Source organism: Balaenoptera borealis, assembly GCF_965194805.1.
Source record: "Balaenoptera borealis genome assembly, chromosome: 5".
Lineage (NCBI taxonomy): Eukaryota > Metazoa > Chordata > Mammalia > Artiodactyla > Balaenopteridae > Balaenoptera > Balaenoptera borealis.
In genome coordinates, this window is record NC_138862.1 from 143,846,043 (window position 1) to 143,871,616 (window position 25,574).

The window sequence follows — 25,574 nt, forward strand, 5'->3', positions numbered from 1 at the left end:
TTTGCATCTATGTTCATCAGTGATATTGGCCTGTAGTTTTCTTTTTTTGTGACATCTTTGTCTGGTTTTGGTATCAGCATGATGGTGGCCTCGTAGAATGAGTTTGGGAGTGTTCCTCTCTCTGCTATATTTTGGAAGAGTTTGACAAGGATAGGTGTTAGCTCTTCTCTAAATGTTTGATAGAATTCGCCTGTGAAGCCATCTGGTCCTGGGCTTTTGTTTTTTGGAAGATTTTTAATCACAGTTTCAATTTCAGTGCTTGTAATTGGTCTGTTTATATTTTCTATTTCTTCCTGGTTCAGTCTCCGTTGGTTGTGCTTTTCTAAGAATTTGTCCATTTCTTCCTGGTTGTCCATTTTATTGGCATATGGTTGCTTGTAGTAATCTCTCATGATCCTTTGTATTTCTGCAGTGTCAGGTGTTACTTCTTGTTTTTCATTTCTAATTCTATTGATTTGAGTCTTCTCCCTTTTTTTCTTGATGAGTCTGGCTAGTGGTTTACCAATTTTGTTTATCTTTTCAAAGAACCAGCTTTTAGGTTTATTGATCTTTGCTATTGTTTCCTTCATTTCTTTTTCATTTATTTCTGATCTGATCTTTATGATTTCTTTCCTTCTGCTGGCTTTGGGGTGTTTTTGTTCTTCTTTCTCTAATTGCTTTAGGTGTAAGGTTAGGTTGTTTATTTGAGTTGTTTCTTAAGGTAGGATTGTATTGCTATAAACTTCCCTCTTAGAACTGCTTTTGCTGCATTCCATAGGTTTTGGGTCGTCGTGTTTTCATTGTCATTTGTTTCTAGGTAGTTTTTGATTTCCTCTTTGATTTCTTCAGTGATCTCTTTGTTATTAAGTAGTGTATTGTTTAGCCCCCATGTGTTTGTTTTTTTTACAGATTTTTTCCTGTAATTGATATCTCGTCTTGTAGCGTTGTGGTCAAAAAGATACTTGATATGATTTCAATATTCTTAAATTTACCAAGGCTTGATTTGTGACCCAAGATATGATCTATCCTGGAGAATGTTCCATGAGCACTTGAGAAGAAAGTGTATTTTGTTGTTTTTGGGTGGAATATCCTATAAATATCAATTAAGTCCATCTTGTTTAATGTATCATTTAAAGCTCGTGTTTCCTTATTTATTTTCATTTTGGATGATCTGTCCATTGGTGAAAGTGGGGTGTTAAAGTCCCCTACTATGAGTGTGTTACTGTCGATTTCTCCTTTTATGGCTGTTAGCATTTGCCTTATGTATTGAGGTGCTCCTATGTTGGGTGCAAAAATATTTACAATTGTTATATCTTCTTCTTGGATTGATCCCTTGATCATTATGTAGTGTCCTTTGTCTCTTGTAATAGTCTTTATTTTAAAGTCTATTTTGTGTGATATGAGAATTGCTACTCCAGCTTTCTTTCAATTTCCATTTGCATGGAATATCTTCTTTCCTTCCCCTCACTTTCAGTCTGTATGTGTCCCTAGGTCTGAAGTGGGTCTCTTGTAAGCATATGTATGGGTCTTGTTTTGTATCCATTCAGCCAGTCTATGTCTTTTGGCTGGAGCATTTAATCCATTTACATTTAAGGTAATTATCAATATGTATGTTCCTATTACCATTTTCTTAATTGTTTGGGGTTTGTTATTGTAGGTCTTTTCCTTCTCTTGTGTTTCTTGCCTAGAGAAGTTCCTTTAGCATTTGTTGTAAAGCTGGTTTGGTGGTGCTGAACTCTCTTAGCTTTTGCTTCTCTGTAAAGGTTTTCTTTCTCTGTCGAATCTGAATGAGATCCTTGCTGGGTAGAGTAATCTTGGTTGTAGGTTTTCCCTTTCATCACTTTAAATATGTCTTGCCACTCCCTTCTGGCTTGCAGAGTTTCTGCTGAAAAGATCAGCTGTTAACCTTATGGGAATTTCCTTGTATGTTATTTGTTGTTTTTCCTTTGCTGCTTTTAATATTTTTTCTTTGTATTTAATTTTTGATGGTTTGATTAATATGTGTCTTGGCATGTGTCTCCTTGGATTTATCCTGTATGGGACTCTCTGCGCTTCCTGCACTTGATTAACTATTTCCTTTCCCATATTAGGGAAGTTTTCAACTATAATCTCTTCAAATATTTTCTCACTCCCTTTCTTTTTCTCTTCTTCTTCTGGGACCCCAATAATTCGAATGTTGGTGTGTTTAATGTTGTCCCAGAGGTCTCTGAGACTGTCCTCAATTCTTTTCATTCTTTTTTCTTTATTCTGCTCTGTGGTAGTTATTTCCACTATTTTATCTTCCAGGTCACTTATCCATTCTTCTGCCTCAGTTATTCTGCTATTGATTCCTTCTGGAGAATTTTAAATTTCATTTGTTGTGTTGTTCATCACTGTTTGTTTGTTCTTTAGTTCTTCTAGGTCCTTGTTAAGCATTTCTTGTATTTTCTCCATCTAATTCCAAGATTTTGGATCATCTTTACTATCATTACTCTGAATTCTTTTTCAGGTAGACTGCCTATTTCCTCTTCATTTGTTTGCTCTGGGGGGTTTTTACCTTTCTCCTTCATCTGCTGCATATTTCTGTGTCTTCTCATTTTGTTTAACTTACTGTGTTTGGGGTCTCCTTCTCGCAGGCAGCAGGTTTGTAGTTCCCATTGTTTTTGGTGTCTGCCCCCAGTGGGTAAGGTTGGTTCAGTGGGTTGTGTAGGCTTCCTGGTGGAGGGGACTAGTGCCTGTGTTCTGGTGGATGAGGCTGGATCTTGTCTTTCTGGTGGGCACGTCCACGTCTGGTGGTGTGTTTTGGGGTTTCTGTGGCCTTATTATGATTTTAGGCAGCCTCTCTGCTAATGGATGGGGCTGTGTTCCTGTCTTGCTAGTTGTTTGGCCTAGGGTGTGCAGCATTGTAGCTTGCTGGTTGTTGAGTGGAGCTGGGTCTTGGTGTTGAGATGGAAATCTCTGGGAGATTTTTGCCGTTTGGTATTACGTGGAGCTGGGAGGTCTCTGGTGGACCAATGTCCCGAACTCGGCTCTCCCACCTCAGAGGCACTGGCCTGACACCCAGTCGGAACACCAAGATCCTGTCGTCTGCATGGCTCAGAATAAAGGGGAGAAATTGGAAATTGAATTTTGGTCTGAGAGTTATTGAGTTATTGATAATTTTATTAGGTATGATAATTATATTTCAAAAATGTTCATTTTTATTCCACTTTTATTGAGATATATTTAACATAAGGCACTGTATAAGTTTAAGGTGTATAGAGTAATGATTCAACTTATATACATCATGAAATGATGACCACAATACGTTTAGTGAACATCCATCATCCCATATAAATCCAAAATGAATGAAGTAAAAAAAATGTTTTCCTTTTGTGTTGAGAACTCAGGATTTGCTCTCTTAACAACTTTTGTATATAACATGTAGCAGTGTTAGTTATATCTATCATATTATACATTACATCCTAGTACTTATTTATCTTATAACTGGCAGTTTGTACATTTTGACCACCTTCATCCAATTCCCCCTCCCCCAAACCCTGCCTTTGGTAACCACAAATCTGATATCTTTTTCTATGAGTTTGGTTGTATGTTTTTTTGTTTGTTTTCGAAGTATAATTGAACCACAACACTATGTTAGTTCCTGTCATGCAACATAGTGATTTGATATTTCTATAGATTTCAAAATGATCACCATGATAAGTGTAGTTACAATATGTTACCATACAAAGATATTACCTAGTTATTGGCTATATTCCCCGCTCTGTACATTTCATACCTGTGACTCATTTATTTTGTAACTGAAAGTTTGGACCTCTTAATCTCCCTCACCACCTATTTCTTTCTTCCTTCCACTCCCTCCCCTCTGTAAACCACTTGTTTGTTCTCTGTGTCTATAACTCTGTTTCTGTTTTGTTTTGGTTGTTCATTTGTTTTAGTCCAGTTTTGTTCTTTTGCATGTAGCTGTCCAGTTATTTTTTAGATTCCACATATAAGCAAAATCACACATTATTTGTCTTTCTGTGTGACTTATTTCACTTAGAATTAATACCCTGTAGGTCCATCCATATAGTTGCAAATGGCAAGATTTCATTCTTTTTCATGGCTGAGTAATATTCCATTGTATAGGGACTTCCCTGGTGGCACAGTGGTTAAGAATCTGCCTGCCAATGCAGGGGACACATGTTTGAGCCCTGGTCCGGGAAGATCCCACATGCCGCGGAGCAACTAAGCTCATGCGCAACAACTACTGAGACTGTGCTCTAGAGCCTGTGAGCCACAATTACTGAAGGCCACGTGCCTTGAGCCCATGCTCCGTAGCAAAGATAAGCCACCGCAATGAGAAGCCCGCACACCACAACAAAGAGTAGCCCTTGCTCGCCGCAACTAGAGAAAGCCCGTGCATGGCAACAAAGACCCAACACAGCCAAAAATAAATAAATAAATAGATAAATATTCCATTGTATATGTGTATACCACGTTTTCTTCATATATTAATCTATTGATTGGCACTTGGGTTGCTTCCATGTTATGGCTATGGTAAATAATGCTGCAATGAATCTAGGGGTGCATTTTTTTTTTCTAATTAGTGTTTTTGTTTTCTTTGGGTAAGTACCCAGAAGTGGAATTGCTGGGTCATACATTAGTTCTATTTTTAATTTCTTGAGGAATCTCCATACTGTTTTCCATAGTGGCTGCACCAGTTTACATTTCTACCAATAGTACATGAATGATCCCTTTTCTCCACATCCTCGCCAACATTTGTTATTTGTTGTCTTTTTGATGACAGCCATTCTTTTTGATGACAAATGTGAGGTGATATCCCATTGTGGTTTTGGTTTGTATTTCCCTGATGATTAGTGATGTTGAGCATCTTTTCATGTGCTTGCTGGCCATTTATATGTCTTCTTTGGAAAAATGTCCATTCAGATCATCTGCCCATTTTTTAATTGGGTTGTTTGTTTTTTTGGTATTGAATTTTATGAGTTCTTATATATTTTGGATATGAACCCCTTATTGGATATATTGTTTGCAAGTATCTTCTCCCATTCGTTAGGTGGCCTTTTTGTTTGTTGATAGTTTCCTTCACCGTGCAAGAGCTTTTAAGCTTGAAGTAGTCCCCTTTGTTTATTTTTGCTTTTGTTTTCTTTGGCTGAGGACACAGATCTGAAAAAATACTACTGAGACTGATGTCAAAGAGCTTTACTGCCTGTTTTCTTCTAGGAGTTTTATAGTTTCAGGCTTTACATTTAAGTCTTTAATCCATTTGAATTTATTCTTGTGTATGGTGTGAGAGAGTAGTCCAGTTTTGTTCTTTTGCATGTAGCTGTCCAGTTTTCCCAACACCATTTATTGAAGAGGCTGTCTTTTCCCATTGTATATTCTTCCTCCTTTGTTATAGATCAATTGCCAGTAAGTACATGAGTTTATTTCTGGGCTCTCTATTCATTGATCTATGTGTGTCTTTTTGTGCCAGTACTGTACTGTTTTGATTACTTTAGCTTTGTAATATAGCCTGAAATCAGGGAGCATGATACCTCCAGCTTTGTTCTTTCTCAAAATTGTTTTGACTATTTAGGGTCTTTTAGTTTTCCACACAAATTTTTAGAATTATTTGTTCTAATTCTGTGAAGAATGCTATTGGTATTTTGATAGGGGTTGCATTGAATCTGCAGATGGCCTTGGATAGTATGGTAATTTTAACAATATTAATTCCTCCAGTCCACGAAGACAGTATATCTTGCCGTCTGTTTATGTCATCTTCAATTTCTTTTTTTTTTATTGGAGTATAGCTGCTTTACAATGTTGTGTTATTTTCTGCTGTACTGCAAAGTGAATCAGTTATACATACATATATCCACTCTTTTTTAGATATCTTTCCCATTTAGGTCACCAGAGAGCATTGAGTAGAGTTTTCTGTGCTATACAGTATGTTCTCATTCGTTATCTATTTTATACATAGTAGTGTATATATGTCATTCTCAATCTCCCAATCCATCCTACTCCCCCCTTCCCCCCTTGTTATCCATATGTTTGTTCTCCATGTCTGTGTCTCTATTTCTGCTTTGTGAATAAGTTCATCTGTACCATTTTTTTAGATTCCACATATATGCATTTATATACAATATTTTTCTCTTTCTGACTTACTTCACTCTGTATGACAGTCTCTGGGTCCATCCGCGTCTCTGCAAATGGCACAGTTTTGTTCCTTTTTATGGCTAATATTCCATTGTGTATATGTACCACATCTTCTTTATCCATTCCTCTGTTGATGGACATTTAGGTTGCTTCCATGTCCTGGCAGTTGTAAATAGTGCTGCAATAAACATTGGGGTGCATGTCATCTTCAATTTCTTTCATCAGTGTCTTGTAGTTTTCCAGGAGCAAATCGTTTAACTCCTTGGTTAGATTTATTCCTAGATATTTCGTTCTTTTTGATATGATTGTGAATAGGATTATTTTCTTTCTCTCTCTTTCTGATAGTTCATTGTTAGTGTGTAAAAACACAACAGATTTCTGTATATTAATTTTGTATCTTGCAGCCTTACCGAATTTATTGATGAGTCCTAATAGTTTTTTTTTGGTGACATATTTTGGATTTTCTCTATATACTATTATGTCATCTGCAAACAGTAACAGTTCTTTTCCGATTTGGATTCCTTTTACTTCCTTTTCTTGTCTGATTGCTGTGGCTCGGACTTCAATACTATGTTGAATAAAAGTGGTGACAGTGGGCTGCTGAATAAAGTGGCGAGAGTGGGCATCCTTGTCTTTTTCCTGATCTTGCTTTCAGCTTTTCACTGTTGATGATGTAAGCTGTGGGCTTTTCATATATGGCCTTTATTATGTTGAGGTATGTTCCTCTAGGCCAATTTCCAGAGAGTTTTTTTTTTATCATAAATGGATGTTGGATTTTGTAAAAAGCTTTTTCTGTGTCTATTAAGATGATCATATATGTATTTTTCAATTTCTTAATATGGGTGTTACCACCTTGATTGATTTGCAGATATTGAGCCATTCTTGAACCCCTGGGATAAATCCCACTTGATCATGGTGTATGAACCTTTTCATGTATTGTTGGATTCGGTTTGCTAGTGTTTGGTTGAGGATATTTGCATCTGGGTTTATCAGTGATATTGGACTGTAATTTTCTTTTTTGTGTGGTATCTTTTTCTGGTTTTGGTATCTGGGTGATGCTGGCCTCATAGAATGTGTTAGGAAGCATTCCTTCCTCTGCATTTTTTGGGAATAGTTTGAGAAGGATAGGGATTAACTCTTCTCCCAGTGTTTGATAGAATTCACCTGGTAAGTCAGCATCAGTGTCCACGTGGTAGAACCAGCTCCCCAGAATGGCTGCCACCAGTGTCTGTGTCCCCAGGGGGAGCTCCAGTTACCTCCTGCCTCTCCAGGAGACTCTTCAGGATCAGCATGTGAGTCTGACCCAGGCTCCTTTCAAATGACTGCTTCTGCCCTGGGTCTTGGAGCGTGTGAGATTTTGTGTGTGCCCTTTAAGAGTGGAGTCTCTGTTTCCCACAGCCCTCTGGCTCTCTCAGAAGTAAGCCCCAGTGGCCTTCAAAGGAAAGTGTTTTGGGAACTTGTCTTCCTAGAGCAGAACCCCCAGCTGGGGAGCCCAGTGTGGGGGCTGGACCCCTCATTCCTTGGGAGGAACCTCTGCAATTATTCTCCTGTTTGTGAATCACCCACCCGGGATATGGGTCTTGACTATACCACGACTCTGTCCCTCCTCCCATCTTGTTATGGTTCCTTCTTTATATCCTTAGTTAGAAGATCTTTTCTTCTAGTATTCTGTGCTTTCTCATCAATAGCTGCACTGTCAGTAGTTATAATTGTGATGTGCCCATGGGAAGAGGTGAGCTCAGGGTCTTTCTACTCTGCCATCTTGGCCACACCCCTGAAATATTCATATTTTTAAAGATATGTGTATTGCATAGAATATGTAGCAGTGAACTGATAACGATGTATGCAATTTAAAATACTTAAGCCAAAAAAAAAAAAAGCTGATTAAGCAAATGTGGCAAAATCTTGAAAGTTACTGAATCTGAGTGATGGATTTATGGGGGTTTTCTGTATCACTCTCCCTGCTTTTACAATGTTTGAAAATTTTCATAATAAAATAGGATCTCTCCAAAATTTGGTCACTTTCTCCCTCCTTGCACTGCTGTTATCCTGGTCCAAGCCACCATCCTCTTTCTCTTGCAATAGTCCCCTGACACGTTTCCCTGCTTCTACCCTTTCCTCCCTATCGTCTAACCTTTAGTACAGCAGCCAGAGCGAGCCTCTGAAGCAGAAGTCAAACCATGACATTCCTCTGCACAAAACCTTCCAGTGGCTCTCATCCTTTTGAAGTCCTGCCCACTCTTCACTGTCTGGCCACCAGCGCTCTCCTGCATTGCTTCTCTACCTTCATCCCATCATCCCCTCTCCTGGCTCACTCCGCATCCACCTCACTGGCCTCCTTGTTGTTCTTTGGACCAATCAGCATGCTCTCACTTCAGGGCCTCTCCACTTCCCAGTTCCTTTTTCTGGATTGCTCTCCCCAGATGTCCGTCTGCCTTCTTCTCTCACCTCCCCAGATCTTCACTCAAGGGTCACTTTTCTCAGTGAGGCCAACCCAGGTCATCATCTCTAAAACTGTACTCTGTCCTCTAATCCTGGGCACACCCCTTCTCCCTTTCCCAAGCTAACTTTCTTCATACTGCTCCCCTTCATTTGACATACTATGTGTTTCACCCATTTAGTCTCTTATTGACTGTCTTCACCCTCAAGGATGAGAACAGGTTTTTGTCTATTTTGCTCCTGTTTTTAGCCTCAATGTTTAGAACAGTGCCTGGCATCTATGAGGTGCTCAGTATTTTAAAAATACTGTTGATTGAATCTCATTTATTTTTCATCATTAATGAAAGGTAGTATGCATTACCTTGGGGCATTACCATGGGGCAAGAGAAGGGTCTTGATTCAGAGTGGGTTGGTCTGAATTTCAGGTCTGCCATTTCTGAGCTAGAAATGTGACCTTGGAACAAGCATTTATCCCCTCTGCACCTCAATTTGCTGATCTTTGAAGTGAGGAGAACACTACTCACTTCTACTCTCTATTAGGATCAAAATGAAAATTGTTATTCAAGTGTTAGGAATCATTCCTAACAATGATATAGTAATACTTATCATTTATGGAACACATAATATGCTCCAGGCACTGTGATGATAGCTTAATATATAGAGTATAAATATAAAATTTCACTTAATTACCACAATAACCATATGAACTGAGTTTTTTTATTTTTGAAGTTTACAGGTGGGGAAACTGAGACAGGGGACTTAAAAGGGGTTTGTCCAAGGTCACGTGCAATTAAGTGGTAGATCAGATATTTTATATAGAAAGACACTGTGTTGCCTGGATCTTTCACAAGTGTGTGTCCACGTACTACATACATAATAAAAGCAAACAGAATAAAGCCCAAAGCTCCCCCAAGGGACCCATTGAGCTGGGATGGAATTTCTCTAGGTTCCTGACGGTCTCATTTAGAACCTTGTGCATCTCTTACGGATTGTATCTCATCTCACTCAGTTTAGGGCAGAGGTCCCTGAGCAGGAGGTCTTATGAAACACCCATGCCCCGATCCCTTCTAAATATCTATTCCATTCATAGATACATGTCGCAGATGCCATATGAAAAATGTTTGTCAAGGGTCTTTGTTTTCAAAGAGTGTATAATTGGGAAGGCAAAATATATAATGCAAAGTAAATATTAATATACTCGGGTGAGGTCTTAGCACAGGAACTTTACCAGCCTTTCTTTTTCACTGTGTAAAATGTAGAAGTTGGACTAGACAATCTCTAAGGGGCCTTTAGTTCAGGTATTTTGGAATTCTGTGATTTTGTTGTAGGCTGTTCAAGATTTTTAAAAAAGTCATGAAGGGCCATGGCTGGTATTAGACTCCAAGCCATAGGAACCCAGGAGAGAATTCAATATACCTTTGGGTCATTTGGGAAATATTTCGGTAAATACAAAAGACACATGTGTTCTTCTTGAATATAAGATTAAGGAAGGCAACGGGATAATTACATTTTTATATAATTCTCAGCTTAAAAGCAGGAAGTACCAATGGAAAAAGAAAAGGAACAAAAACCAAGCAGTGAACTCTGGAAAGCTTACACACAATCAAGGCAAATGGACTCTGCCCACAATGGACTCTCAATCCTTGACTGAATAGTCAGACAAACACTTAACAAGAACCTTATAGCCAGTTGCAAGGTAAGTGGTGGCGAAGGCTTTTTGCCTACTCAGTTGGGCTAAAAGCTTCTGGACAAGTGCTCAGGGCTTACAGATGAGAGAAGAGCAACAGAGGGAGCTGTGTTGGGGAATAGGTAAAAGCAGAGGCATGGAGTAAACAGGTTTTCAACAAGACACTCTTCTTTTTGAAAAGTCACTCTAAGCAAACCCTGCTTTTTACTTCCAAATCACCGTAGCGGGAAGCTTTAGAAAATGAGCAGGGCCAGCAAAAGTAAACACTGAACCACAGTGCCCTTCACATGTCTCACCTCTCTGTTCCTTTCTTGCCATGATGTTAAAAAGGGCTATGTTAAAAAAATGAAAATAACATACTCCTTCCCCATTATAAAGGGGCACAAACTTGAACAAATATCTTTGGAAGAGGCAGGACAGCAAAGAAGTTCAGCTCTGATATCAGGCAGGCTTAGTGTGTACTCTTGGGCATGTAACTTCACCTCTCTGAGCCTGTTTTCTCATCTGTAAAGTGGAGATAATAATGGTAACTACCTTTTAGGACTGTCGTGAGGATTGAAGGTAATACATTTCAAGTGTTTAGTACGAGACCTGGAGCACTGTAGTAAACTCTGAGTCAACAGTAGATATAATTACCATTGTTATTTATTATTTTTATTTTGAAAATTGCGTTGGTGTAGAAATACAAGACAACTCTGCTTCAGCAGTTGTAGAGAGTAATTTTCGGTTACCTTCCTCTGTGGCTTTGGGGATCTTTAGATGTAGTCAGTAGATTACCCTAGGAAGGACCAACTTGTGGATGGCTCTTCCCTGCCCGCGTGTCTCCTGGAAGTGCAGCCAGCCTCCAGGCCTCCGTTTAAGCACCATTTCCTCCAGAACCCCTCGATCCATGACAGGTCACCCCCATTTCCTTCAGAGCCCTTACCACAATTGTAATTGGGTGGTGATTTGTGTCATTATTTGTTTAACGTATAAGCAGTATAATTTTTGAAAAGTTGAAAACATGACTTTCATCTAAATGTATAGTGAGTATATGTCAACGATTTACCTAACCCAGGAGACCAGCAGCATGACGGGGCTGATTCTCAGAGCATTTGTCAGTTGGGAAAGGCATGCTGAAGCTAGTTGTCTACCTCACAGGCAAAACAGTTAGTGCCGTACAGGGCAATAAAACTATAAGCTTTTGGGTTATCTTTAGTACTAGACAAAAATCATTTGCTTCTTCACTGGACAAAAGTCTAAGCATACAAGTTAACATATAGCTTCACAGGGGCTTGGCTTGTATCCGTGGTAAATAGTAAATAAAAGTACATTCTGCTAGAGAATGAAATAACCCCTGGGTGGGGGGGCAGCGGCTGTTAAATAAAGCTTCGGTATGACTTTGAAAAGACGTGCAGTCATCTTTATGCCTTATTGCCAATATTTGGCTTAGCAGTTGTCTATCTCCTCATTTTTATTGTTTAAAGCAATATACTTACTACTTTTAATGGTAAAGCATTTATCATTAAAACCAAGAACAAGACCGGGACTTCCCTGGCAGTCCAGTGGTTAAGACTCTGTGCTTCCACTGCAGGGGGCAGGGGTTCGATCCCTGGTTAGGGAACCAAGATCCCACATGCCATCCAGTGTGGCCCCAAAAACAACAACAAGAGCAACAAAAACCCTGAGAACAAGAAAGCCCATTTACATATCATTATTTAGGAGTTCTGACCAATGCAATAAAGTTAAAAATAAATGCAACTGGCAGGAAGGCAAAGAGTTTACATAGTGGTACTAAATAAAAATTAAATAAAATTAAAAATATGCCATGTTACTGGTGAAAAGACAGTATAGGAAAAATGTGTTTTCAAAAAACCGTTTTATTACCATAATTGCTATTTTACTTATAATTTTATCTGAAAGAACAAGCAGGCAACATAGACAAGAAAATTCACAAAGGGTAATAACAAAATAGTATTCTTGACAGATATTCAATATATTTGTAGATAAAACAGAGTGACGTTGCCTTAAAAACATAGAGCTATCAATAGAAAATAGAGCTATCAATAGAAAGACAGAGAAAGCTCCTGAAAGGACTCAAGTCCAGCAGCAGGTGAGTCCCTGGTGCTTCCCTGGGGGCGCAGTGGTTAAGAATCCGCCTGCCAATGCAGGGGACACGGGTTCGAGCCCTGGTCCGGGAAGATCCCACGTGCCGCGCAGCAACTAAGCCCATGCGCCACAACTACTGAGCCTGCGCTCTAGAGCCCGCGAGCCACAACTTCTGAGCCCGCGTGCCACAACTACTGAAGCCCGCGTGCCTAGAGCCCGTGCTCCGCAACAAGAGAAGCCACCGCAATGAGACTATGTGGGACTCTGTCGTCCTGTATCCTCAGCCTGGCACAGTGCCTGGTGTCTACACCAAGCCTCTGGGTTTGGGGGAGGCCTGTGGTGTCTTTGCCGTAATGTCTTGTTGGCTGTGCCCTCTGGGGTGTGCCCTAGCCCTCTGACTGGAGCCAATCCCCATGGTAGAGTTGGTTCCCTAAACTCACACCTGGTGTCCTAGATTTTATTTTGGAATTTTGTGTTTAAGTTCAGAAGATTAAGCTATCATTTAATTTTCTTCATGGTGCCTTTAGGTTTTATGATCAAAACCACATTTACTTTATAAAAACAAATTGAGTTATATGCTGTTCTCTATATTTTGGAATAGTTTTGGTAGCAAGAAAGGAGTCAATTGTTTTCTGAAATTTAAGACAATAATCTAGTGACTCCAGTAGTGCCATTTGTTTTTTGGGGCCATGAACTTTTTATAACTGTTTCTACTTCTGTAATTAGTCTGTTGACCTATTTACGTTCTTTCTTTTGTGATATCTAATTTATTATTTCATACTTAGCAGCTACCTACAGAGTATTAGTAATCATACTTATGAATGCATAGCTTAGAATATCATCCCTACTTTAAAATAGTCATTTCTATTCATTGCCAATATGTTTTTTTCACCCCACATTTAAAAATTTTTAATAAATTTGCTAATTAGGGATTAGCAGTTTGGGGGAAGAATTGGGATTTGCTTTTATTTATTTTTTCTTCCTTATTAATCTTATTAAGAGAAAAATAAGTGCTCTTCTAAGCACTGCTTTGGGAGAAGTCCACACTTTTAATATGGAAATATTCTTTCAAAATATTCTGTTATGTAAGGAATTTTCTTCTTGATGTAGGAAGTACTGAAGCACTTAAAATTTTTATATGGTGCCGAGCTTTTAAATTCTGCATGCATTTAAAAACTCTGGTTCATTGAGATGTGATTTATATACAATAAAATTTATGCCTTTTAACCAGAGAATTTAATGAGCTTTGACAAATGTATACAACTGTGCGACAACCAGCACAGTCATGATCTAGAACATTTCTACCAATCACTCTAAAAAGTTTTCAATGCTCCTTTATAACCAAATTCCATATCCTACCCTCGGTTCCTGGCAACCACTGATCTGTTCCCTCTTCCAGTAGTTTTGCCTCTTAGAAAATGTCATGTAGATGCCACCATACAGTGTTAGTAATTTGTGTCTGGCTTCTTTTGCTCTGAATAATATTTTTTAGATTCGTCCATGCGTTGCACACATCAACAGAATGCTCATGTTCATTGCTGAACGGTATCTGTTATGTAGATGCACCACGGTTTGCTTGTCCACACTCACCAATTAGTGAACATTTGGGCTGTTTTCAGTTTTTGGCTATTATGAATGAAGCTGATAGGAATTTTGCCTGCACTTTTAATTTCTACTTTTATCGTTTTTAATATTGTGGAATATTAGATGTTCTGGCTTCGTTTTATCTCCTTTCACATGTAATATGAATTTTTATGAGATCCTTATATTCTTAAAAACAAAGTGTATTCTTTTCTTCTGTCTTTTGCGTCTCTCCCTTGTCTGTCCAATTGATGCTGTTGATCAGCTCTGCGATTTCTTTTATTAATTTGTTATTTATCGATTACCCACATTCTGGTTAGTTCATATTGAGAGGCAACATAATGTCGTGGTTAAGAGCATGGGCCCTGGAGCTCGACAGACTCAAGTCTGAGTCACGGGTTCACCTCTGATTAGCTGAGTCTTCATGGCAAAGACACTTAACATCTTTGCATCCCAGTCTCCTCATTGGTAAAACAAGGAGAACAGTTATAGCAGCTGCCTTATAGGGCTGTGAGGACTGAGATAATGTATGTAAGGTGCCCAGCACAGTTTCAGGCACTTAGAAAAATCTCAATAAATGGTAGCTTTGGCTGCTTTTATAGTGGAACAATTAGGTTTCTAATGTCAATTTATCTCTTACTTTTTCTTGAATTTCAGTTATTTTTATTGTATGTGTTATGTTCAGCTGTTGTTTGGGACATAACAATTCAGTTTTGTTGGACTTTCGTTCTTTAACCTGTAGTTTCCAACTTTCATTGAATGACTGGCTCGTCTCTCAATGCTTCTACCACGATACTGGTGTTAACGAGTACTTTTTATGGCTGTGATGATTGTTTTTATGATTGTTACCATTATGCTTTTGTAACTCTGCTCTTACAGTGTTCTCACGGGGTTGAGTGGCCTCCAAGTCAAATGCCTACGAAGGCCACACAGCATAATCGTGAGAAGCAGACCAAGACTACGGCAATCAGGGCTCAGCTACTACCTGACCGTTTTCATCACCTTTGAAAACAACATGCATTTGTCACAACCTGCCCATCTCAGCACCTGCCTGGAATCTCACCTAAGTTTTGTGTGTCAGTTAAAAGAATTCTTTTAGTTGTATCTGCTTCAGGCAGCCAGTTGTAGGATTTATGTTCTCCTAAAGCCCACATTCTGTGCGGGAATGTTCTTGCTTATACTCACCGTGATATTGAACCCATTCGTAGTAGTCGTAGTATCTGCCACTAAATTTAGCTGAACTGTTGTTAGAGTCTAGTTTTATTTCTACTCTATGTGTTTTCTTCAGTGTAACAAAACCTCTTTGACATATTCTTTGACATTTTTTAAATGGCACGGATAATACACGAATATACTATCATTGTAAAAGATTTTGTACAGAAACTCTACAGAGGCGTAGAGCATGAAACGTAAGAATCCCTTTCAATTTTTCCCTCCCCCAGTCTCACTTCCTTCCCAAGGGAAAATCCCGGTAGCAGTCTAGAGTACCTTTCTGCTCCTCTTTTCTATACACTTAAAAAAATTGCTGTACATCATTCTTCCTACATATATAAATATCTCTTAAAAGTAAATTATGTATTTTATACCGTTCCATGATATCCTTTTAAAAGTACTTAAGACTACGTCTTGTGTTGATACACAGCTCATTATTTTTATTTTTATTTATTTTTTAACTTTTTGATTCTTTATTTACATTTCCATTAAACATCTGTATGTTTATATGAGTCATAAACACATAGCCATGGAAGCTCCTCTGAGATCACTACTGTTACAGGGTAAACAGACCACAGGAAGTGGATGGCTTTCAGTAACACCTCCAACAATGACGCCTCTATTGAAATGTTTATTGACTACATAGCATGTGCTAGGTCTCTTGTCCCTTGACCTGCTCCACTCTATCCTTATAACTAAATAACCAAGACAGCCGAGCCAATCAGGCAGCTTTTAAATTACTTTCAGTGGGGAAAGAAATAGACTGATGGTCACACAGCCACAGGTATACAGCTGGCATCCTGGGCTCATGTATCGCCATTCAGCTCATTACTTTTTGAGATGTTCCAAAATTCATTTTCCTTGGATAGGAACTTGCATTGTTTCCAATTTTCTGGTTTTACAAATGATGATGCAGTAGACAGCCTTGTGCATGCCTCTTTATGCAGGAAGAACAGATATCTATATGAGTGGAAATGCTTGGTCACATGGTGTGCACACTGAAACACATGAATAGATAAACTTCCAGATTACTCTGCAAAAGGCTGAGCCCATTGGTGCAATCATCAATACATACATGGAAGTACCCATTCTTCACACCCTCCTAAAATATTTATATTTTTATCTTTGTGATTTTGCCACTCTGATGGATAAAACTGGTATGTCACCAGTGCTTTAGTTTATATTCCCCTAAATAGTCGTAGATTAAACCTTTTACATGTTTATTGGGTATTTGGGGGCCTACATTATGTATTTTCTTCTTTAAAAAATGTTCAAGTGTAATTTATTATAGGAAAGGGCATAGATCATAAGTACACAACTTGGTAAATTTTCAACAACTGAACATACCCCTATAACCATCACCCAGATTAAGAAACAAAATATTACCAGCATCTGACTTGTGTACTCTCCCGGTCTGCATTCCCTTCAAGCGTTGCTCCTTTTGTACTTTGTATAAATGACAGCATACAAGATGTGCCCTATCATGTCTGGCTTCTTTTGCTCAATGTGGTTTGACAGATTCTTCCATGTCACTGAGTGTGGGCACAGATCTTTCTCTCTTTATGGTCTGGTATTCCCTGTATATCACCATTTGCTCATCCATTCTATTATTTTATTTATTTATTTATTTATTTAAATTTTTATTATTTATTTATTATTTTTATTTTTGGCTGTGTTGGGTCTTCGTTTCTGTGCGAGGGCTTTCTCTAGTTGCGGAGAGCAGGGGCCACTCTTCATCGCGGTGCGCGGGTCTCTCACTGTCGCGGCCTCTCTTGTTGCGGAGCACAGGCTCCAGACGCGCAGGCTCAGTAGCTGTCGCTCACGGGCTTAGTTGCTCCGCGGCATGTGGGATCTTCCCAGACCAGGGCTCGAACCCGTGTCCCCTGCATTGGCAGGCAGACCCTCAACCACTGCGCCACCAGGGAAGCCCTATTTATTTATTTTTGACTAACCATTCCTCTTCTCCTAATCACAAGTTATTTTCTTTTTTTTTTAAACTTTAGGTTTTATTTATTTATTTATTTATGGCTGTGTTGGGTCTTCGTTTCTGTGCAAGGGCTTTCTCCAGTTGCGGCAAGCGGGGGCCACTCCTCATCGCGGTGCGCGGGCCTCTCACTATCGCGGCCTCTCTTGTTGCGGAGCACAGGCTCCAGACGCGCAGGCTCAGTAATTGTGGCTCACGGGCCCAGTTGCTCCGCGGCATGTGGGATCTTCCCAGACCAGGGCTCGAACCCGTGTCCCCTGCATTGGCAGGCAGACTCTCAACCACTGCGCCACCAGGGAAGCCCCCATCCATTCTATTATTGATGGACGTTTGTGTTGTGTCCAGTTTTTGGCTGACTAGTGCTGCTGTAAACAATCATGTACAGGTTGTAGAGCAAACTAAGTTTTCATTTCTTATGGGGAAGTATCTAGGTGTGAACTTGCTGGGTCATGTGTTAAGTGTATGTCTAACAGTGTAAGGAATCATCAATCTGTTTTCCCAAGTGGCTTTACCATTTGCATTTCCATCATCAGTGCATGAGAGTTCCAACTGCATTGCATCTGCTCAGCATTTGGTGTTGTATTTTTTATTTTATCCACTCTAATGCATGTGACATGGTGTCTTGTTGTGTTTAATGTGCATTTTCCTAATGCCCAGTGATGTAGAGTATCTGTACATGTGTCTATTTGCCTTCTGCATATCCTCTTTGGTCAAGTGACTGTTCTGTAATTTTCTCACTAAAAACCTGGGTTTTTTGGTTTTTTACTGTTGATTTCTGAGAGTTCTTGATATATTCTGGATGCAAATCCTTTGTTAGACATATGATTTGCAAATATTTTCTCCAGTATGAAGCTTGTCTGTTCCTTGCTATTTTAACACCGTTCACAGTTTCTCTGGCCCACGCGAGTTTTACGTTTTTATGTAGACAAATTTGCCAGTCTGTTTTTTTAGCTTCTTTTGTTAGTGTATTGCTTAAGAGGGATTATTAAAGTTATACACACCTTCCTTTCTACTGTTGAAAAACTAACATTAAAAACCATCAATAGACATATTAAAACTTACATTTTCTCCTGTCCAGTATCTTCTTCCTTCTCTCAAAAACAGGAGAAACTTCTCGTACCTCTTCTTCTTTTCCTTCTTTCCTTTCCTCGCAGTCTCATATTGTGATATAATTCCAAACTGCTATTAGCCTGTATCATCATTTAGCTTAATTTTTTGTTCTTGCTTTTGTTTTCCTCTAAGCATGTTGTCTAGGCATTTCTTTCAGAGAGAGTTCACAGGTTACAAACTTTTAAATTCTTGAATATTAGAAAACATTTATTTTCTCCTCATTCTTAAAGGACTAGGTAATAATTACAAGTTGAAAATAGTTTCAAGGTACTGTTTCATTGTCTTCCTGCCCCCAGGTATGACAGTGAGAAATGCAGTACCATCCGATTGCCATGGATTTTTTTGTCTACTTATTTATTTTCTTTGGAAGTTTTAGGATTTTCTTTTTACCTTTGGTTTTCTGAAGTAGCACCACAATGTTCTAGGTGTTAGTCTTCTTAACATATTTTTAAAATTTATCCTTCTTGACACTTTGTGTGCACTTTCAGTTTGAAAACCCATATATTCTTTCAAAAAAATTTGTGATAGCAAAACATATGTGATTCTTTATTTACACATTATAATGTGTAAAGTATATATTATATATGTTATATATAACAAGATCTAGCAGCAAGTCTAATAACTACCATAATTTCAAGGTTATGATGAGCTTACACAATATCCTAAGATATGAAAATATCTGTGATTTCTATTGGTGACAAAGTCACACTGTTAATGCATTGAAAACCCATACATTCTTTTTTTTTAAACTTTTTACTTTATATTGGAGCATAGTTGATTAACAATGTTGTGTTAGTTTCAGGTGTACAACAAAGCGATTCAGTTATACATATACATGTATCTATAATTTTTCAAATTCTTTTCCCAATTAGGTTGTTACAGAATACTGAGCAGAGTTCCCTGTGCTGTACAGTAGGTCCTTGTTGGTTATTCATTTTAAATATAGCCGTGTGTACACGGCTAGAATGAGAGGAGAGGAGGGGGAGAAAGGAGGGGAGAATGAGAGAGGGGAGAATGAGAGGAGGGGGAGAAAGGAGGGGAGAATGAGAGGAGGGGAGAAAGGAGGGGAGAATGAGAGAGGGGAGAATGAGAGGAGGGGGAGAAAGGAGGGGAGAATGAGAGGAGGGGAGAAAGGAGGAGAAAGAGAGAGGAAGAGGGAGAGGGAGGGAGGGAGGGAGTGGAGGGATGTGGGGAGAGCCAGCCTTCATCCGTGCACACCCATCACATGCAGACCGGGTGCAGCAGCAGCGGTGGCAGGCTCATGGCTGGCAGTGATTGGTGACGTTCTTCCAGCCCGGGAATATTCTGGTTTTCTTGCTTGGTCTCTTCACCTGTGTCTGTTAAGTTTAGAAGCTGAGACGCGGGGCATGGGCTCTTGGATTGGCCCCGGTCTGTCAGGCTTGGATCCGTCCTCTCTGCGCAGGGGCTCTTATCTCTGTGCTCACCCCTTCCACCCGCCTTACTCCCCATTTTGTGCTATTGAATGTACATTTGAACTGGAGACATGCAGACATGTTAAAGTTTGAGAAGCACTGCTCTACAGAACTCCTGTTCACCCCCGATGCTCTCAGAATAATTTGTTTCTCACCTTCAATGGTAGAGTGCAAATTCCTTAAGGATAGGCTTCTTGACTAATTCATCCTCAAGGCTGGAGCACCTAGCACAGGGCTTTTTGTTTTTGTTTGTGTACAGAGCTGCTCATAAATATATTTGAATAAATGACTTTTCCTGTGGGTGTGAATTTGATCCTTAGCTACAAGGTGCACACACACTCTCTTCCTTCCTACTCCTGCCAATGCTCCCATCTCTCAGATAAGGGACCTCACATGATATGATTGTCATATCACTTTAATTGCCCCTGAATCTCACACTGTTAAGAAAGTCTCACGGACAGGAGTCATTTCAGACGTTCCTGTTGTTTCAAGAAAAGGCAATTTGGATGCTTCAAACTCCACTCTTCTAGAATGCATTGCTTCCCAGAGGTTCTCTGTGTGGCCAAGGCTTTGGTTTCATCTGCTCTCACATACACATTCTTCTTGGAACTTCTGTCACCACGGTTACTGGCACCCGACAGCTTCCCTTAAATCCCAGGAGGATTCCTTTGATCATTTTTTTTTCTGATAATGTGTAGAAATTGGAAGAAATTTAGAGACACCCTGTCACTCGGCCCTGTTCATTCTCCTCACTGTGGCAGAGACGTTCACCTTTAGAAAAATTGTAACCTTTCTGGGAAATGGTCAATTTGAACAATTTTGAGAATTAGCAAATCGTGGGAGGCTTCTAGAAGTAGAGTGTGGTCAGAAGAATAAGGTCCTTCCCCAAAGTCTTAATTAGTCTAGATCCTAATCCCCACCCCCCAGACAAGTGAGTACGTTCCTTTATGTGGCAGATGTGATTGAGGACCTTGAGGTGGGGAGATGGCCCCGGGTTATCCCAGTGGAGCCAAGGGGATCACACGAGTCCTTAAAAGCAGAGAACATTTCTGGCTGCAGAGAACCAGAGAGATGGCAGCGTGAGAACTTGACCTGCCAAGAATGGGGAAGAATTGTTTCTTCTTTAGTTGTGGAGAATTGTCTCTCCCAACACAAAATAAATGCTAGTATTCCCATCTCACAAACAAGACATTTGGGGCAAAAGAAAGTCAAACAACTTGTCCAAGGGCACAAGAGGTAGTAAAGCCTCAAATTTATATATATGTTCAGAAACCCATGATCTTCCTACCATATGCTGCTGTCTACTGGGAAGGCTGTTGGCAAAATAATTACACACATTGCTTTTTACTATGAATCAATAAGATAACAAATGCAAACTTGATATTAAAAAATTTACCAGGAGGTAGTGGGATTTCTGATGGACATGTAGAGATACTTATTCATCCGTTCATTTATAACTTTTAGTACAAACCTTCTCTGTATCTACTCTGTGGTAGGAATAGGTGCAGAGCCTGAAGAGAAAGGGGGAGAAAAAGTTTAGAAAGGAACATGCTGGTAGGGGGATGCCTCCATGCCCCTTAGCACAATGGTGTTCTAAATCTCCAAAGTCAAGATTTGAGAGTCTGGACAACTTTGACATCTGGAAGCGTTGCTTTTCCTGAACCTCTAATCGCTTTAAATTGAAAGTCACTTCAGTCTCTTCCTTGTGACCTCTCTGGATCTTTGGTTTCATTGAAGTATGATCTGGGCAGCTTCTGTGGAAATTTATCATTGCATTAAGCAAGAAGATACATTTTGATTCAGAAAAAACCTTCATCTCTTATTTAAGGTCCAAAAGCTAAAAGACATTTGGAGTAAATTTTTTTTTTTTTGAAAGTGCCTTTCCTTTATTTTTTATTTTTTTCACAAATTAAGTCCAAGACTAAAAATGCAAGACCCAGAGACCAGGTGTGTCACACCAAGACCACCATTGCAGTGGGTACTTCTCAGATACTTCATCTTCCAGCTCAGCCCTCCAGCGGATCCAATTTTGTTTGACAAGTGTAATCTTTTCAACAACAGGGCCATTCAGATTCACTTCATTTATTCCCAAGCTCTTCAGAGAGCATCTCTGCTTGACTGCCTCAAGGATCTCTCTGCTGGTGACGGCTCTTCTGTGGATGTAGAGGGACAATCTAACCGCCTCTAGGCTAACCCGTTCCAGCCACCAAATCCTCCAGAGCTCCCAGTGCATCCAAGATCCAGGAGCACCCACTGAAGTCCGGGTGGGTTTGCTTTAGGATTTTCCCCATGCAACTAAAATATGCCTCCTTCTTCTTCTTCCTCCTCTTCTTCCCAAAGGTGGAGCTGGCCCGCTCCTCCTTCTCTTTGGCTGGGGTATAAGTTGTGGGCTTCTTCTTAGGGAATCGTAGGCCATGTAAGCAAATGAAGTGCACGTGGAAGACTTGTCTTTACTCTTCTAGCTCAGAGCGCTGGCCGTCTGGAGTAAATTTTAATGTGATTCGTCGGAAAGATTCTTTCAGTTTGAACTCTCTCCTAGTGTAAAAGGACGAACTCATTAAGTTCTCAAAGGTCTCCAGGAAGACAGTGACAATTGAGTGCTACATTGTGGCACTTCGTGTTTCTGATAAACGTTGAGAATGAAAACATGTTTGACCCTTTTGACATCACTTACCTAAACACAACACTTAACCAAAACAATTATGTTTGTTGACCTTGGAGCAGAGAAACTCTCAGCTTCCAGAAAGCTTAGGGAAGCTATTGTTCAAGTGTAAGCCTCTCCACCTGCCCTCTGCCCGTCTCTTCTGTTGAGCTGATCTTTGGATTTTACAGTCCTTTGGGATTAACCCCTAGAGATCTTTGTCTGGAGTCAAGTCTACCCTGAAAGTTGAAAAGTGATTAATATGCTTGTGTATCTCTGCACATATGAACGTCTGGAAGGACGTTTATGCACCAGATGTGGACAGTGCTTGTCCCTGGGCCACAGGATCACAGGCCATTCTTGTATCTTCACCCGAGGGGGTTACCTGGCGTGGAGAAGGAGGGCTTCTCTCCTTGCCCCTGGCTTTCCCTGTGCCTCTCCCTTGCCTTGTTGCCTCCTTTCCTCCTGCAGATAGCAACTACGTACCTCTTCTTAGTGCTGGTGGGTAAGGCATGGGGGTGAGAGGAGGGGAAGTTGGGCGCGCAGAGGGAACTGGTGGGGTGTATCCTGGGGTGGACAGTTTCCCTCCTGCCTCTTTGGGCATTTGTGGCAGAAGGGTTCTTGGTCCCGTTGGTCTGCTGGGCCTTTCTGTTCATTCATTTGACAGTCATTGACTGAGTGATGTTACTTGTCAGGCTCTTCCTAGGCCCTGGGGATCTAGCAGTCAACAAAGCAGATTTCCTTCTTTCGTGGTGTTTACATTCTAGTAGACAATTCAAAGAAGAAGAAGAAAAAAAACTAAAATATATATGTCGGGTCATGATAAGTGAAGAAAAAGACATTGGAATAGGGACTTTCCTGGAGGTCCAGTGGTTAAGACTTTCCGCTTCCATTGCAGGGGGGTGTGCTTCGATCCCTTGTCGGGGAACTAAGATCCCACGTGCTGCACACAGTGCAGCCAAAAAAAAAAAAAAAAAAAGGACCAAAGTAGAAAGAGAGTGAAGGGAAATGAAGGGGAAGGGAGCTCCTTTTTATCGGTTAAGAAGAAGGCGTCCCTGAGAAGGTGATAATATTTGAGTAGAGACCTCGAGGAGGAGTGGGTGGGACAGAGGGATGTGCACGCAGGTCCTGCGGTGTGGACGGCCTCCAGCTTTGCCAGGAACAGGAGATGGGTCAGTGTAGCTGGGCAGCGTGAGTGAGCTGGGGTGCAGAGAGGATGGGGGGGCGGGGGGCCCTGAGCCATGGAGAGCCTTGCAGGCCACCGTGGGGTGGCCTGAACTTGAGTGACACGGGAGCCACTGGGGAATTTTGACCAGGGAGGTGACTTGATACGATGTATTTTAAAAGAATCATTGCTGAGTGGGAAGACGTGGAGTTCGTGTCTCCCCACAACTAGGGCACCTGCTGGACGCTGGTGGGGGACCCCGGCACCCAAGGAGATGGGAAGAACCCCCGAGCAAACCGGTAGGATGTGGGGGGACTGAAGGGGGAGCAGAAATGGATGCCAGACAGGACCAGCGCCCTGAGGGGTGGCTGAGGGGGGGAGGGGTTCCCACACCTGGAGGGACCCTGGGGGCTCGGATCTGGGGGGAGCACACCCAGCATTTCCCCTGCCCAGTTGGCTGGGGAAGTCTACCTTGCTCTCATGCCAGGTCCTACACCCTCAGAGGCCTACAAACTCCAGTGTCAGAAGCCTCAGGCCAAACAACCAGTAAGACAAGAACACAATCCCACTCATAAAAAAAAAAAGAAAAAAAAAATGAGACAGCAGAAAAATATGTCACAGTTGAAGGAGCAAAATAAAAACCTACAAGACCAGATAAATGAAGAGGAAATAGGCAATCTACCTGAAAAAGAATTCAGAGTAATGATAATAAAGATGATCCAGAATCTCGGAAATAGAATGGAGGCACGGATTGAGAAAATACAAGAAATGTTTAACAAAGATCTAGAAGAACTAAAGAACAAACAAACAGAGTTGAACAACACAATAACTGAAATTAAAAATACACTAGAAGGAATCAGAAACAGAATAACAGGCAGAAGAACGAATAAGTGAGCTGGAAGACAAAATGGTGGAAATAACTGCTGAGGAACAGAATAAAGAAAAAAGAATGAAAAGAATTGAAGACAATCTCAGAGACCTCTGGGACAACACTAAACGCACCAACATTTGAATTATAGGGGTCCCAGAAGAAGAAGAGAAAAAGAAAGGGACTGAGAAAATATTTGAAGAGATTATAGTGGAAAACTTTCTTAACATGGGAAAGGAAATAGTCACCCAAGTCCAGGAAGCACAGAGTCCCATACAGGATAAACCCTAGGAGAAACACACCAAGACACATATTAATCAAACTAACAAAAATTAAATTCAAAGAAAAAATATTAAAAACAGCAAGGGAAAAACAAAAAATAACATACAAAGGAATCCCCATAAAGTTATCAGCTGATTTTTCAGTGGAAACTCTGTAGGCCAGAAGGGAGTGGCAGGATATACTTAAAGTGATGAGAGAGAAAAACCTACAACCAAGATTACCCAGCAAGGATCTCATTCAGATTTGACGGAGAAAGCAAAAGCTTTTCAGACAAGCAAAAGCTAAGAGAATTCAACACCACCAAACCAACTTTACAACAAATACTAAAGAAACTTCTCTAGGTGAGAAACACAGGAGAAGAAAAAGACCCACAAAAACAAATCCAAAACAATTAAGAAAATGGTAATAGGAACATACATATCAATAATAACCTTGAATGTAAACAGACTAAATGCCCCAACCAAAGATACAGACTGGCTGAATGGATACAAAAGACCCATATATATGCTGTCTATAAGAGATCCACTTCAGACCTAGGGACACATACAGACTGAAAGGGAGGGGATGGAAAAAGATACTCCATGCAAATGGAAATCAAAAGACAGCTGGAGTAGCAATACTCGTATCAGATAAAATAGACTTTAAAATAAAGACTGTTACAAGAGATAAGGAAGGACACTACATAATGATCAAGGGATCAACCATAGAAGAAGATATAACAATTATAAATGTTTATGCACCCAACATAGGAGCACCTCAATACATAAGGCAAGTGCTAACAACCATAGAAGGGGAAATCGACAGTAACACAATAATAGTAGTGGACTTTAACACCCCAGTTACACCAATGGACAGATCATCCAGACAGAAAATAGATAAGGAAACACAAGCTTTAAATGACACAATAGACCAGATAGATTATTTTTAACATCTTTATTGGAGTATAATTGCTTTACAGTGGTGTGTTAGTTTCTGCTTTATAACAAAG

The 25,574-nt window shown here is 40.2% G+C and overlaps 1 long non-coding RNA gene across 1 annotated transcript in view; it reads left to right on the forward strand.

Moving 5' to 3' along the window:
* The first annotated feature begins 2,730 nt into the window (after window positions 1-2,730).
* Window positions 2,731-25,574, forward strand: part of LOC309629151 — a 147,355-nt gene continuing 124,511 nt past the window's right edge. Inside the window, exon 1 of the long non-coding RNA XR_014244895.1 lies at window positions 2,731-4,324. This is a non-coding gene — a long non-coding RNA (uncharacterized lncRNA). The remainder of the gene's footprint in view (window positions 4,325-25,574) is intronic.